Source organism: Octodon degus, unplaced genomic scaffold (genome assembly GCF_000260255.1).
Source record: "Octodon degus isolate 3935 unplaced genomic scaffold, OctDeg1.0 scaffold00014, whole genome shotgun sequence".
Classification (NCBI taxonomy): Eukaryota; Metazoa; Chordata; class Mammalia; order Rodentia; family Octodontidae; genus Octodon; species Octodon degus.
Window position 1 is genome coordinate 24,472,034 of NW_004524590.1, and position 16,309 is coordinate 24,488,342.

Genomic DNA, 16,309 nt, shown 5'->3' on the forward strand with positions numbered 1-16,309 from the left:
CTGAGCTATTTGGCTATCTTAAAATCAAATTTGCATGTGACAGAGTGGGATCAGAAAATAGGTCTGTTTTGATCTTTAAAATTCTACACAGAAAGAAGTGATCCATCAATTTTAGGTCCAAAAAGGAATCAATTTCTCTGAAGAATCACACATTTATACACATACACAAATGGTTTTCAACTTTTAATAAAAATGGCCCAACAAACCCACCGTATGTTGAGATTATTCTGAGTCAAGGCTCATTTAACTCATCTAACTTCTGAATACTTTAGGTTATAGACACTGCCCACTGTGGAGTTCTCAGTTGTTTCCTCCCATGATTATATGGCTGACTGGGAGCTGGGGCTTTGACACCACTGCCCTGAATTCTAGATAGTATCATGCCACATAACACTAGACTAAATATATCAATTTCAAACTTTGAAATACTGTTTCAAATGGATATATGTTGCTGTCACATTATTAAAATGTCAAAAATTGTATGTTAAATGATTGTCAGGAACATTCTGTATTTAACAAAATGAATATTTCAAATAAATGACACAGAAATGAGTAAGAAACAAACCATGAATTCAAGAGAGTAGAGTTCCTAGGAAAGATGAATTGCAATGTTATAATTAAGAAACACAAGTATGTGCATGGATAGACACAACTTAGAAAAACAAGATGAGGTCATACTTTGCAAATTTTTGTAAAGGGAAGGACATTTGTTGACATGTAGCAGGAGAACAACTAGAAATTGAAAGCAATCAAATTGAATATTTTTCATTGTTTGTTATATTGTTTTTACATTCTTGGGAAGTTAAATATTGTACATTTTCTCAGTATATGTGGATCTAAGTAATTTTTTAAAATCATAATTCTCCCGATTCGTATTGACTTTCCTCATTGAGCAGAAAATAAATAACTTACCTTTCCAGAATCATGAAGAGTGAAACACAGATTTTTTCAGTAACCTCTGTTAGAAAAGCACATCTACTTACACTGCGGATGGTCAATCACCATGGTCTTCACTAAAGAGAAATAGTTAAGCTCAAATGTTGAGCTTAGTATGATCGATAGCATGCTGAAGTGACAACAAAGGATTCTATTTCAATTTCAATAACTGATGTAGAATCAAAGTTCTATTTATATGGGTCTATCAATTAATTAGAAGATTTGTCTCTAAAGATGGTGGTAACATGTGCTCACTGATTGCTAATGCATTTATTAAATACTACTAAAGCTGTGGATATTTCACAGGTGTAAGGTAGAAAAACAGACAAAATGATTGCATTTATCAAATTTATTTTCTAGTGTGAGAGACACACACTAAATAAATAGCTATATTAAATTATTGGCTATTGGCAAGATCAATGGAAACGAAATGAAGTAATAAAAAGCAATGGAGTTGATTTCTTGGAAGGATGTTATAGCTTTGGACATAGTGTTCAGAAAAAGCTTCATGAATAAGGCTTCCAGCACTATGTAAAACCAAAAAAAATTTTGAAGAAATGACGTAAGAATATATTGTTTAGTATTTGTAAACAATTGAAACAAAAGAAAAATCTGCACATAGTATATTTAAATAATATAATGAGGAACATAAATCTCACATAAAATCTTACAAAAGATGTAGGAATATATTTAATATCTATGGAATTTTATGCACATTGTCATAATAAGTTATCTAGAAAAATTGAAGTCATGATATTTTAGTGCCAGGTTCCTAAGTCAAAATGAATTAAATTTAGCAAAATAGTAGGTTGAAAAAATTCTTCAAAATCTTAAAAAAAATAATTTCAAGTATTTCACAACAAGTAAGAAATAAAGGTATAATGGCATATTATTTTTTTAAGTTATGAGCAGACTATATTTGTTGAGGGAAAGAAAGCTTCTGTTTGAGGGAGGGACTGGAGGGGGTTCAAGCAGGTTGTCCCCCATAATGGCACATTTTTAAAAAATGAAAAAACTAACAAAACTGTCCTAGCAGTTATGTATCATTAAACTAAACTCAGAGTGACATATCTTTTCCTTTCTTTCACTTATTAATTAACACATGTGATTTGTACATATTAATGGGTTTCACTGTAACATCTTGATAGATGCAAAAACAACATAATTTTAAATCTGTTATCTGAAGCAAGTCTTAACAATTTGTTGCCCTGAGTTGTGTTATACCCAGAAGTCTTTATCTGTAGGATATTTAAGCAGGAAAAATAAAAGAACAGAAATAAAATGCTTAAAATTCTATTTGAGATGCTGACATTGGCAAAAAAAAAAAAAAAGCATCAAACATAAAATGGTTTTTCTGAAAAGCATAAAATAACTATATAGAACTACTAACACAATAAATTACATTTATTATAAGCTGGAACCAAGCAGAATTTGCCCTAGAACTTCAAAATTAATTCGATATTAAGTAATATTTTAATCATATCAATAAATCAGATAAAATAATAGCCAGTGGATATAGGCCAAGAATGTCTAATTAAATTTTAAATCCCTTGGTGTTGTGAAATAATACAAAACTGAACAACTTTAGTGATAAGCTATTTCCTTAAAATAATAAAGAATGTATTACTTAATTTAGTCAAAGTTATACATATATAATTTGAGTCAATACTATATTATACATGTCAAAGACAAACAAAAAGCTTTCATATACTGCTACTACTTATGTACTGCTACAAAACTGAAAATTCTTAGCCAAGAATTAAGAATTAAAAGAGTAAAGAAGGAGATTTGGTATCTTTAATAGTATCTTAGATTTCATAAAATATGGTTTGAAAGTTGCTACATTTTATCCACAAGAGAATAATTACTCAGTTAATTAATTACATGGAAGACAGTTTCACAGTAATTCACAAAAGAAGTACCTCCAGACAGTGTCTAGGCATAGAGAACCTCTGAATTTTCTTCTGGGTCTAAGCATAAAACTTGACTGGGCACTTGAAAATCATTGAAAATGAAGTTTTCCTTAGTGAATTTTCTTTTAAAGAAATAAAGAGATTATTTTAAAATGAAAAGGTGAAATAAGCCAGTGTTGCCAAGAAATGTACAAGTTTGTGCTAGGCAGACTGCTTTGCCAATACCTGTTGGAAAGTTGTGATAACTGCTGTATCATCTATAAGAGTGAATCATAGTATTCTATAGTCCCTAGCCTACTAAAAGTCTCTTAAAACCACTGGAAATGGAGAAAGAAATCTGATAGGTTGGACTTTATTATAAATATATTGTCCAACATGGATGATACAGTTGAACAAATTAAGATCAAGTCAAAAAATAGCGAAATATGTGAAAGAGTGATATAGTGATCCTCCTGTTTTCAGCCTTCCCAGCACTAGGATTACAGGCACGCGCCACCATGCCAGCCTCGGTGGCTGGCTCAGCACACCCGGGGGTAGTGCAGGGCTGGTGTAGCCTGTGGAACTGGGGATCCAACTGGATTCAGCAGGCACGTAGTCCGCTGAGGTATCTCGCCAGTCCAAATGTAAGTATATTTCAAGAGACCATATATTTCTAAATTCAGAGAAGAACATCTTTTTCTGTGGTTTTAAAAATAAACATTAATTTCAAACTATTTATATTTCTGTCTGTAGTTTTAGTTGTGTGATGACACGTAAGATCCCATCTTAACTATGCTTTGGAGGTCATTCTGATTATCTGTGTTGGAACAGAAATGCTTCATATGAAGGACCAATTCTTATTTTAGACTCAAATTTTTACTGAAAAATATTTTTAAATCCTTGTCTATAGAACTGGTACAGCTGTCTTTGCCATAGAGCATATTCAGAAGATGTCTGATGCTTTAGTGATGTAGACAATTTTAGTCTTTGTGATATCATATGCTGGGAAATATTTTGACATATCATAATATGAGTATCTTCCAAATTGCCAGCACACTGCAATACGTGGAGCTTTGGAGTGCTTTGCAGGGCTAGAATAAGGAATCATGCATTGACTTTGGCATCTTCCTCAGTTGTCTGCAATTCTGCCTGAAAGTGTCTCCCTCTGACCCTACTGTTGACAAAACTGAAAAAGCCCAGGACACATTTTCCTTGGCATTTGTCAAAATTCGGAATTTTGTTTTACACAAAAGAAATTTTGTAACAGAAAAAAAAAAAAAAAGCTTTCAGTCTTGCTCCATGGAGAAATCAAGTACATGATTCTGCGCACATGCAGGGTGAAGAGAAAATAATGAGACAATCAAACTTCAAACTAACTCAATCCATGTGGACCAGAAAGAACACAGCTCGAAAATGTAATAGTGAATGAAGGAAGTGGGTGACAGGATGACACCCACTTAAATGTGAAGCACAGACATATTTGTATGAGTACCTTTGTGGGGAAAATATGCAGAATGGAAGTGCAGGTACTAAGGCCGTAATGCTGGGACCTGGGAGGAGCCTGGTAAAAACAGATCCGGGAAATCCTTTATATTGTGTAATAGTCTCCACTAAAAAGAGGCCTACATAATACATGTATGAATTTTGTGTGTACGCGAATGCATTTGTTCAGATATACTACACATGTGTGTTCACTGTAATTACATGCTGTGTTTCAGATAGGTTGACAGAATTCATGCTCCACCTCGAAATTTGCTAGTTTGAATCCCCCTGACATAGATGTGTGTATCTGGGCAAGTAACTTTACTCTTCTGAGCTTCTAGCTCCTCATTTTACATTCTGGTGATTTTAGTACTAATCTCATAGACAGAAGTATTAAGTTAATTTACATATTTAAGTGTCTAGGACAAAGGCTAGGATACAACAATCCCTGTACATTACTATCATCATCATTTTATAAATGGAAGAGTAATTCTTGCAGAAGATATGCCAGATATTCATAATGGCTATTTCTGATTTGCAAAATGTGGCTTCCGTTACTGCTCCCCAATACTGACCGCCCCTCTCTAGGAAAGGGCTGGAGCTCTGTTGCTTTAGCAGCCGGCTTCAGCTTGCAGGTTATCCGAGTCTTTGAAACCCGGTGGAAAGTTCTATGTGCTGTATCTTCCGAGCAGACTCCCGGGAGCCTGGCAAGTCGTTACACTGCCCCATTCCCCTCTGCGCTACAGCACCCATGCGGAGGGGGTGCGCAGCCTGAGGCAGGGCGATATGCAATCCCCCTTGGGTGGGAACTGAAAGTGTTGCGTTTTAAGGCCCTGTCAGCTTGGTCTCATTTCCAAATGCCTAGCTTATTTTATTTGATCAACATATAAGGCTGAAGTGTTGCTCCTAAACCTGTAGAATTCAGATACATTTCCTCCAGCGTAGCTGGTTAACTATCAGGCCATATGAGACAGTAAGACGGGGTCCTGGCAGGAGGCGCCGCGCTTGCCGAGGTCTAGCGTGGAGTTACGCTGTGCCCGCACACACCTACTCAAGGACAAAGGGGAGCTGTGCGGGAACTTCTCACAGGTCTAGGACAGAAGGAGGTTTGTTTGTTTTTCTTCTTCTTTATCCTTGTGTCTGAACTTAAGGAAGCAATTACTACTGAGGAAGAATGAAAAATTGGAACAGCAAAGCCGTGCATTCTTTCCCCCTCTGTAAGTCTGGAGAATGAATATCAAACATGGGGTGGGACACAGGCGTTGGGCGTGACATTTTGAATTGCACCAGACTTTTAAAATAATACATATATAAAGTGGGGAACTGTTTGCGAACAGCCATCCACACGTGTGTGATTCACCAGCCAGATCTGTTGAGCAAGCAGCTACTACCTGAGCTCTGTGCCCTCTACACAGCTCGCATTTCTTGAATTTTACATAAACGGAAGCGCGCATTGTGACGTCTTCCGCGTTCAGTTTATTTCCGCAACACGACGCCTCCTTCCTCCGTGAGCGGAAGCACACCCTTCTCTGTTTCACTCAGCACCATTCCGGTCTGTGGAAGTGCGGGCATCCGTGGCCTTCAAGCAGATTCTGAGGTTTTTGCAATACGGGCCCAGAGGAAGGAGCATCTTGGGCCTTCTGGTTGTAGCTTCAAGCAGATCGCCTGCAGCCACACCGCTGCCTGCCACCACAAGGCCGCCCGGTGGGGAGCGGACCCCAGCCCCGAGGCAATGGCACACAGCGAGAGCTTCTTTCCTTGGGTGAAGAGGCTCCGGCCACTGGAGCCCAGTATGTGTCTTTCCTCGTTGAACCTGACTGGAGCCCTGATCTCGTCGTGGGTGGAACTCGTCCGCCCGTGGAAGTTGGCTGCCATTGGATATTCTATCCTCAAACACAGGCTGAAGGCCCAGTGGACCCTGAGGCCATGATTCCACAACTGATTCTCCTAAGCAGATGTCGAGAAGTGCACTGCACTCAGCTGCGTATGGGCGTTCCAGTTGCTCTGCTTTCTCACTTATTAAGCTCTATATTAGGTAGTCTGAAATGTGCTCTGTTTTGAGGGGTTTCTAATTGTATCTTACCAGTAAGCAACGCTGCTGAAGTTTCTCTGTGTGTGTGTGTGTGTGTGTGTGTGTGTGAGAGAGAGAGAGAGAGAGAGAGAGACAGAGACAGAGACAGAGACAGAGAGACAGAGACAGAGAGACAGAGAGACAGAGAGAGACAGAGAGAGAGACCTATTCTGTCTTATGACTTTTTTGATGTTTGGTGAGTTTTTTATATAGATCTAGAAAAATCTTTGCATGTCACTCTATATGGCTTGGCTAGTGTTTTGATTAACAGAAATTTTGTATTTTTATGTATGTTGAGCTTATTAATTGCTGTGAGTCTTATTTGTGTGCTGTTTACTTGTCTCAAAGTCACAAAAATAATTTTCTCTGCCCCTTTCTATGCTTATGTTGTTTTGGCTTTCCCGCTGAGGTACTAGATCTAATTGATTAGATTTTCACAAATCACAACTTAATTTTTGTGTAGGATGTGAGGGGGGTACACAATTTTTTCTTTCCTTCTAGATCACTTGATCAAACATCCTTTATTGAAAAGACCAGTCTGCACACTGAAATACAATCATGTTTTTGAAAAAAAAAAATCTCGTTACTGTATCTGAGAAGCTGTGTTCTGGGCTGTGCGCAGCTCTGTTATCCCAGATGCCCACTGTCGTTCTAATGCTGTTGTGCTGTGTTATCGTTACTGTTATAGTAAGTTTTGATATTTGATAACATAAATCTTCAACTTCATGTTTATTTAAATTGATCTGCACTATTTTATCCTTAGTATTTCCAAATGGTTTTTAAAAGTAGCTCAGATAAGGCTTTTTATCATTTGAATATGCGACACTCAGTATCTGAAGATGACCAGGTGTTCTATATTCTTGTCACAGTAACTTAGGTGTAGAAAAGACACAATAAAGGACTTTGCGGAAGTTAGTGGGCAAAACCGCAGGGCATTTTTTTACTTGTCTCCTTCCAAGTGCAATCAATTATCAAATTACAGCAATGTGACAACATTATCACAATAACATAGTAAATCCCAGAGGAAAGTTATGTGTCATTAGCTGGTTTGGGGAAAAGAAGGAAAAACAATACACCTGTGAATGCTGACTGAATGTAAAATGTAGCTGCAGATTCAAGGATAAATAGCATTTAGCTGGAAGAAAGGGAAGGAAGAACGATAAAAGAGAAATTTATTTCTCTCACAATAGGATGTAAGGGACATTGAGAATACGGGCAATGTAATCAGAAGGTTGAAGAAAAGGTAGAAGTGCCTGTGTCACTCGGGTGCACGCCGATGTGCAGGATGAGGGCGAAGGCCCATTCAGCTCAGGCTTCCTCCAACTTCATCAGACATCGCCATCTCTAACTTTTTCTAAGAGAGTGGCACAGCATTGCTAACAAAGCTACAAGTTGAAAAATGCCATTTGTGCTCAGCATAACAAAAAATGCAACGAATATAAGAATTTATTTCAGAAAAGAAAGTGCTAAAACATAATTTTAATTCAATGTTGTTGTCGTTTTTAAAAAAATCCACTATGTGCCAAACACTGTCTTAATTATTTCATGTGGAGATAAGCAAAACAGGCAGAGCCACTGCTTTTACAGACCTTCCATTTCAGTGAGGAAAATAAATGGTTTACAAATTAAGAAATAAAGGTAATATAGTCTTAGCTTGTGATAAGGACACTGTGGAAAAAATAAAACATGGTTGAGGACAGAATAATGCAACAGTGTGTGTAAGTGTGAGTATAGGAATCATGGAGAAGGCTCAGAAGTGAAGAAAATGATACAAATTACAAAAACACATAGCAGGTGTATTAGCTTTCCATTGTGGAAGCAAAATGCCTGTCATATACAGCCTAGAGGAGAAAAGATGTGCTTGGGCTCATGGGTTTGGAAGATCCAGCCCGTGGATGTTGGACTTCAGAGTAGAAACATGGTGGTAGGAAGGGTGCTCCGGGGAAAGCTGCTCTGCTCACAGCATCTGGCAGAAGCCAAGAGGGGAAGACCAAGCAAGGAGGTGCCAGGGGCAAGATGCAGTCCCCACGGTTGTACCACTCCAATATGCCCCCAAATGTGCTTCCCTAACATCACCGATTCTTCTCAAATCCATCCATCTGACAAGATCAGCCATCATCTGAGCAGAGGACACAGCTTGGGGTCAGCAGCTGTAAGAGCTGGGGGCAGCCTATGTTCAGTAAGTATCCATGAAGGTAACGCAGAAGTGACAGCAGTGACTGAGGCAAAGCCAGTGGATAATAGTGCCAAAAAGTTCTCAGGGACCAGCCTAGCTAAGGCCTGGTGAGTATTGCTGAAGACTTCAGCTTACATTTTCTAGAATTTGAACAAGCTTTCTAGAATTTGTTAACGATGGGTATGCACTCAAGATGTAAAATCACAGGGAAGTGAATTCTAACTGACCTTTACTTCACTAGTAAAATGAGCATCTGCATGAGAAATTTTATGAAAGGCAAAGAACAAATGTGAACAGCACATTTGAACAACTTGACATTTAGTAAGTGCCCAATAAACTAGGACAATGGTGATGATTTATTTATTCGTGTGTGTGTGTGTGTGTGTGTGTGTGTGGCCAGCTCAGCCCACCAGGGGGCGGGGCTGGCTGGCTTGTGGTGCTGGGGGATTGAACCATGGTCCCTGTGCTTTGCTGAGCTTGTTCTAAGTAGGTGCTTTAGACAACTGAGCCATCTCACCAGCCCAATGGTGATGATTTTGTTACATAACTTACCACTCACCCTGTGTGTGTTGAGCCCTTAAATATGTCTCATTTAATTATATCAATTAAGGATATTAATATGGTAACAGAGTAAGGAAAGGAATGCCACATTACTTTAAGTATATATTATATATAGCAGGCAATACAGCTAAATTAGAATATGATAATTACATTTTTTAAAATCTATGTGTTTAGTACAGGGCCTCACCATGCAGCTCAGACTCAGTGATCCTCCTGTCTCAGCCTCCCCCATGCTGGGATTACAGGTGTGCACCACCACGCCCAGTTTTGGTGGCAAGCACAGCATGCAGTACTAGGGATCAAACTAGGGTCCTTATGCTTGCCAGGCAAGTGCTTCGATCTCTGAGTTATCTCACCAGTTCCAATGATTACAAATTTTAATCAGAGAGAGAAAGATTTTGTGAGAAAAGCATAGTTTCATATCAACACAGGGAATCTTTAGCTAATTAATTAATTAAGAAGTGAGTAGAAGCACGTTGAAAAAAAAATTTAGTGGGAATTTTTACTGTAAAGCACTGAAAGAGAATTTGACAAACTTAACAACATTTAATTTTTCTTCACAGTAATTACAAAGTTCTTTAAGGAAGATAAAATGTAATGTTTTCCAGGAATGAGAAGAAGGGAAAATGATGCTCTTGGCCATAGTAGACATAATTATTTTACATGCATTTTCACAGGAGAACTCTTGCTGTGGATTGAAGTTGAAATGAAATAAAATAATTATCTTCAGCATTAAATACCCATAGGCACCTTTTAAAATGCATATGAATGCATGCCTGCCAGATACATAACAGTGTGCAAGGATGTTTTAAAAGAATTCTAAAATGAAATGAAATTGTTGACAAAATATCAGGGGCAATGTTGAAAAGAGAATGTTTTACTAAAAATCATAAACTAGAAAGAGAGATGTCAAGTCAACTGCTAATGCAAAAGGAAGCTGTAGTAGGAGAAGCAATGGGCCCCCATCACCTACACAGTGCTTCCTCTCTTCTGTCTTTCTATGGCACAGGTAAAATCCCTGCAGCCCCAGGAAGAAAAGGGAAACCACAGAGCCCAGGCCAGTGGGTGTGTGGCAGTCAGCTCTTCACTGGAATCAGGAAGCAGGAAATGGGCATCACACACTGTGTTTCTGGAGCTCTGTCTGGGGAGATCAGCCATAAAGTCTGGTTATGCTCCAGGGGACTGTGTCATGAAGGTCTACATGGATATTTCTTCATATTGTCATCAGACTAAGTATCTGACTAGACCCAGGGGACCAAAGGAGGTGCACTGGTGCCTTTGGTCTGCTGAGTTGTGTCCAATTTGTTTCTACCAAGACGGCCACTCCCTTGAAGAGCCCTGACAAAGGAAGATGTCAGGTTCAGTTGAGTCAATCAAGTGAAATTCAGAGAAGCAATATAATAAAACATAGCAGAAAAGCACAAAAGTGTGTTACTTTCACATGCTAAAGGGATGAGAGTGGCATACCCAAAGGGACATTAAGGGGACAACCCACTCGGGGCCCCCCTCCTGTCCCTCTCTTGGACAGGAGCTTTCTTTCCCCCAGTAAATATATTCTGCTCATAACCTCCATTTGCTCCTTAAATTCATTCTTTAGTTTTAGAGAACACACACACACACACACACACACACACACACACACACACACACACACACAATAGAGAACACAAACTCATCCCAGGTATCTTTCAGGTTGGGATTTTCATTTTCCCCTATATCACTTAGAGGTCATCCACAGAGATCATTTTTCTCCTGTATCATTTGGAGGTTCACAGCAAGATCATTGGACAAAGTTATGAGTTTGATTTTCTTTCATAGATTCTACTTTGGGACTTGCTTAGATAACAAATTTTTATGCTTCAAATATTGATATGTCTTTGGCCATTGCTCATAATTGTTCATGTTTTGCCTGATACAGCTTTGTCACATAGTTCTATTAAAATTGCTTATGTTTTGCCTCTTACATGATTTTGTTAAAATGTCAATCAAAATGTTGTTGGAAGAAAAAAGGAACTTAGGAAGAACTTTAGGGCTGGGGAGATAGCTCAGTAGAATAAGCACTTGCCTGGCAAGCGCAAAGGCCTGAGTTCAATCCTTGGTTCCGGAAAAAAAAAAAAAAATGCTCTTGGTAAATCTAAGTTAAAACATGGAAATGTTATGAGGTTATGATATTTCTTTAATGGTACATTTAATGAACTGTTGTGTACTTGTATATGTTACATTTAAACTAGATACTAAATGTACTGATATTCCTTGCTTGATTGTAGACAGTAGTGCTAGAAAGTGTTAGTAAGCCTCCTAGTGGACTTTATGTAAACTTCTATAAAATGGGACTTTTAAATCTAGCTCAGACTTATAAAATCTACATACTTGTATATGAAAGATGAGACTCCTTTTGCCAACTAAATGACATTAGGTCTGCAACTGTTCTTAAAAACTTGGAGGACAGGTTTCACTGGCACAGCCTCGATCTGATCCCCCTCTGCATGCTAGAGGAAATGTCAGGCCTAATCTGTTTCATTTTCCTTTCTTTGACCTTACTCCTAATTTTCTCACCTCTTTGTACTTTCCTTTTTAGAGGCATGTAAAATTAGGAAAACTCTAGACTATTCCAATTAATTGAAGCCCTTAGAAAAAGAGCGTTTGTTAACCCTGAAGACAGAGAAGTCATTTTAGAAAAAGGACACATACCCCATCTCTGTGTCAGATGAGACAAAGTGGAACTATGCCTGTCCAGGAGGACACAAATAAAAGCCATGTTCTGGCTTAGTGTGCTAGACAGGTCTTCTTTGTGAAGCTAAACCTGAGACACAGTGGAGAGAACAGACTTGTGGGTAACACCAGAAGGAGCTATCTCAACACACTTATGGGACCAAAAAGCAACACACTTATGGGACCAAAACATCTTCAGTATAAGAGAGGATCTCAACATTTTATCCTAGGTCTAATTATGTAAGTGCATAAGAGCTGTTTTGGACTTTAAAACATTTACTGTAAAGTGCTGGGTAATCTTGTTCAGTCTGTTAACTGTCCCTTATAGAACTTGGACAAACAGTGGTTACTCTGCCAGCTAGTAAATGCTCTTAGAGCAGCTGCCACTCTTTGAAGCAAAGGACAAGTTTCCCCAGCTGTTATTTGGTGAATCCCCATTGAAGCCAATGCCTGATGGAATGTTGACCAAAGACACAGTTGGATTCTTTTGTGGAGACTCATCTCTGGTTGTGTGGGCCAGTAGAAACTGAGAACATCTGAGGAGTCATGGCTAAGGCTACTCTCTGGCAGATACCTAAAGGTGTTTGGTGGAAACCAGTTTTTAACCACTAAAAGATCTCCACTTACCTATTGTACTTTTTTCTCTCTTTATGTTAGTAAACTAGGAGTTATACCTGAGTTTTTCAGTAGAACAACATGAAATTTTTAGAAATTGGGTTGAGACAGCTTGCAATAGGTTATACTCTACAGCAGCTATCAGGTTTACCTCTGTGCCTTACACATTCACTAAGAGTAAGAAAGATTTTTGTCAGCCATAAAGTAGCATGTTTTTGCCAATATGTAAAGCTTGATTTCTAGATGATAAATATATGTTTTACTTGTGAGCCCCAAAGTTTTAATATAGCCTAGTCCTTCTAGGAAAGGCTGCCCTGGTGACTAGATGAATGAACACAAGTGTATTGGAGATTTATCTGCCCCAGAGCCCAGGGCAAAGTTCCTCCAGTCAATAGTCTTTTTTGTTTACTTCCAAAGATGATCTCTTTTACAGTACTGGCAGGGAAAGTGCTCTGCTTCCAATGCACCTTTTTATACAATAGTTATGCTTCCTTCTGTAGACATGAACAGTCACCAGACCAATTATAACATTTACAAATATTCAATAAGAGTAAGTGCACAGTTTGCACGGTTCATGAGGTTCTCAAGAGACAAAAATTGTGTGCCAGTTCCAGGGTGGATAGGCTGGTCCTATCTTGTCTCCCCTCTCTCCAAGAGCATCCACCTGTGCTGGAGTGCTCGACTCAGGGGACACCTTAAAGGGAAAGCAACTAGAGGTAAGGTGGAGATGTCTAGAACTCTCTTTGCATTCCAGATTGCAGGAATCTCACAGTCAAATTCTCTTACTCCTTTAGAGTGCAGAATTACACTCTGGAAGACATCTGATCTATACATGCTAAAGAGTCATTTAATATTTTCTGCATGCGTGTGTGTCTCTGTGTCCTCTAGAGCCAAAATGGAATGCAGAGAGAAGTATCAATTATTACTCTGTTTTACATACTATAAAAAGCAAAATAGTAAAAAAAAGTTTTATGTTCAGATTTTGTCTGCATTAAGAAAGTCATTTTTATCTAGTTTTGAGATGTAAATGTGAGCTACAGGAGAACCAGGCAATTCTGTGCCTAGGAATGCACTATCCCAGAGCCTAAGGCTGCTCCTTCTTAACCTTCAGCCTGAGGACAAGATAGCATCAATCACAGCCTCACCCACCATTACTGAAAGTAAGTTTCCCCCTATTTGACCTTCTAAAGGATGGGCTTCTATAACAGCTAAATCCCAGCTCTCTACAAGGCTACAACCATCCTTAACTGAGTTTATGTAAGCTTTTCAAGGATAATAACTTTTAAAGAAGTAAGTAGGCAATTTAGAACTTCCAGAGTTCATGTACCTTTTTCGCTGTGACCTAAAAAATTAAGTCAGATCTTAGAAAATCTTTAGATGACCCTGATAAGTACACTGATGTCTTTAGAGGACTTACTTAGACTTATCAATGTTAATCTTAAACCAAGCTTTGATTCCTAATGAAAAGAAGGCAGCATCACAAGCTGCTATTGCATTTGGAGAGAAATATACTGTTAACTTTAAACATCCAAGAGACAGACAGCCAATGGAACTACCTCATGGCCAGTGGAACCTACTGAAGCCCAAATAATCAGGCCCTTGGTGGCCTAATAGCCAGACAGGCAGCAGACTGGAAAAATACACAAATTTTCTTTCAGGTGTGTATTCTTGAAGGTCTAAAAAGAACTAAAACCAAGTCTTCTAGTTATTTTAAATTTTAGCTATTTACCAAGAGAAAGATTAACATCCCTCAGCTTTCTTATAATGTTCAGTAGACAAACTGGTAAAACATACTTCCCTAGATCCTAATTCAATAGAAGGATAGATCATTCTTATAGATAAATTAATTACTCACTCAGCCCCAGATATTGGAACAGAGCTACAAAAGATAACTTTTGCTTCAGACAACTCACTTGGTACTTTAATAAAAGCTGTTTCTTATTGTCATATAATCAGGACTGGGAGAAAACCAGGAAGAAAAACAAAGAGATCAAGAATGGCTGCCTTTGTTGCAGGCTCAAACCAGATCCTAAGTGTGATTCTCTTGGCTCCAAGAGGAGCTCAACAACAATGAGATTCATCTGCTACTGCTGTCAAAAGCCAGGCCAGCATAAAAGGGACTGCCTCAAGAGGCCCACAAGCCATGCCCTGACTGCTGAGGCCAGCCCTTAGGTGGGAGCCCCAGAGTTCAGACTCAGCTTCCCAGATGGTCCAGTAGGACTGAAGGGCCTTGGGCCTGCCTCTTCCCAATGCAGGACTGTTATCTCAACTTGTCACCTCCATATAGGAGCCCTGAGTAATCATGGCTATAGATAAAGGAAAATCCAGCCTATTGCTGGACATTGGCACAGGTCTCTTTGTCCTTCTTCAACCCTGACCTTCCTTCTAGTCATCGTACCTCAGTAGAAACAGACTTTAGAAGACATCTTGCTTTAGCTGTAAATGAGATACTACAATATATGTTCAGGTTGCTTACTGACCGAAATGATGCGGAGACTGATTTTTTACAAATATAATATATCGCTCATGTATAATACTCAACGAGGTATTTCACTAGCTAAAACAGATCCCCAAAAACAGATAAAATCCTGTCAGTGTAAAAAAAAAAGTTTTAAAGATACTGGCTACACAATGTCCAATAGCTTTGGGCCAACAGAAAAATCCAGTTCTTGTATTTGTGGCATAAAACCCAGCCACAGTGTGAAAAGGATAAATCCCTTGGCAGTGTCCCTTGCTTACTACAATGGATGCCATATCCAACACTGAATGGGACATTAGCTTTATCTGACTGCATGTTGTGTATTTCATGATGAGTATGTAAGCCTGGTTGATTTCTGATGTAACCCAGATATTTCATGCTGATAGTAAATATGGTTGTGACTTCTCTTAACTGAAGTTAGAGGGACTTATAGCAAACTGTCATGTCAGACTCCATGAATAAAGGAGCCTAAGAGCTAGTGAGTTACAATTGCTATGCCTCAAAAAAGTTTATAAATTTACCTGTTAGCTAGAATGCTCATAGTTTTGATTATACATGTTCTAATCCCTCAGGAAATTTGTATTTTTCTTAGAAGATACAAAAACCCAGGTGATCATACAAATAAAACCTATAGCAAATACGCTACATGATTTTTAGATTCCTTTCACTGGGATGCACCAGATTTCGTCTATACAGATGTATTAAGGGCTTAATAACTATATCCACCTCATACAGCCAGGTGAGAAGAGTTTCCTGCCTCATTATAGTATAGGAAAAAATGATCTGGGATGAATAACTTCCAAATGATATAGGGGGAAAATGAAACTCTCAGCCTGAAAGGTACCTGGGATGAGTTCATGTTCTCTAAAATCAAAGAATGATTTTTAGGAACAAATGGAAGTTATGAACAGAATATATTTATTGAGGAAAAGAAAGCTTCTGTCCAAGAGAGGGACAGAAGGGGACCCCCCAGAGGGTGGTCCCCTGGAGCTTCTCTTCCAGGGACTTTTATAGAGTAAAACCATGTATTGAGGTGAGTCTAAGGTGGTGAACAACACAGGAACTCATTTAGATGGGCATGAGATGGGACAAAACTATAGTCAACCAATGAGATTACAAGCACCATTGCTCAGGTGAACTTGATTAAATCCAGTACCTAATGGGGAAGCAAGTCACACAGCAAGCAGTCATAAATATGGGACAGGGTCTCTTTCTGTTGGGGGTTGGGTTAGTGACTCAACTCATCTGGGCTCTTTCAAGGTGATTGACACCTATTTAGAATATCAATCCCTGATGCCCATCCCAAGGGAAGTATGTGGCTGTATGTTTCCTCTTCTGTCTTAAAGTCTGGCCCAGAGACCCAGTCCTAGCCCAGGTCCGGTGAG

The 16,309-nt window shown here is 38.8% G+C and overlaps 1 pseudogene; it reads left to right on the forward strand.

Moving 5' to 3' along the window:
* The first annotated feature begins 8,236 nt into the window (after nucleotides 1–8,236).
* The window catches only part of LOC101569803, a 53,874-nt pseudogene continuing 45,801 nt past the window's right edge, over nucleotides 8,237–16,309 (forward strand).